Raw genomic sequence first — 1,035 nt, forward strand, 5'->3', positions numbered from 1 at the left:
GGTTAAAACAAAGTAGGGAAACACTGAACAGTTTATAGCAAAATCAGGGTATATGGTGAAATGTTTAGGGTAAGATTTGAAGCTCTTAGAACTACGTAGAAAAGGTTGCTTGGTTTCTCCTTTGCCTTAACACGCCAAAACTTCTGAAGGGGGATGTTGTGCACTTCTACTCTCTCTCTCTCTCTCTCTCTCTCTCTCTCTCTCTCTCTCTTCTCCTTCTTCTTCTTTTTCTTCTTCTTCTTCTAGACTTCATTGGAGGGGTGGGTAGAGCTCTCGTCTAGCACGCTGTTGGCCCAGTGTTCGACTCTCCGACCGGCCAATGAAGAATTAGAGGAATTTATTTCTGGTGATAGAAATTCATTTCTCGTCATAATGTGGTTCGGATTCCACAATAAGCTGTAGGCCCCGTTTCTAGGTAACCAGTTGATTCTTAGCCACGTTAAATAAGTCTAATCCTTCGGGTCAGTTCTAGGAGAGCTGTTAATCAGCTCAGTGGTCTGGTTAAACTAAGGTATACTTAACTTTTCCTCTTCTTCTTCTTCTTCTTCCTCAGTCCTTCTCTCTGTGTGCTTCTGTCCTGTCCTTCCGTGGATGATCCTATGGAAGCTAATACCGACACTTTCGATGAAAGTTGATTCCTTATTTGGAGATTCTTTTAATCGTCGCTTTTGATCGGCTCATCGGAAACTCCTCCTTACTGCATCATGCCAGGCTAGAAGGTTCTACTACTTTTGCAACGAAATCTTGCTTCATCCGGGGTGCTCGGATTTTCTATTGTTGTCCATCGTAGACCACCTGGGGCTACGAGGGATTACACACGACAGCGACAGGGGCCAGCAGACACAGGGCAACACCACACTGGACATCCAAACAACATGCACTTATAAAAAGTTTTTGTTTTTATTAGTAATCATCACTAACCAGAATAGTCACTACTCTCGACAACATTATGAAGCCATGTGTCGCTAGAGTGCATGTTGATGCTACTGACACTGTTCCAGGAATAGAGCTAGGAAGGGATCTCAGTCAGATGAA

The sequence above is a fragment of the Macrobrachium rosenbergii genome, chromosome 11, assembly GCF_040412425.1.
Source record: "Macrobrachium rosenbergii isolate ZJJX-2024 chromosome 11, ASM4041242v1, whole genome shotgun sequence".
Classification (NCBI taxonomy): domain Eukaryota; kingdom Metazoa; phylum Arthropoda; class Malacostraca; order Decapoda; family Palaemonidae; genus Macrobrachium; species Macrobrachium rosenbergii.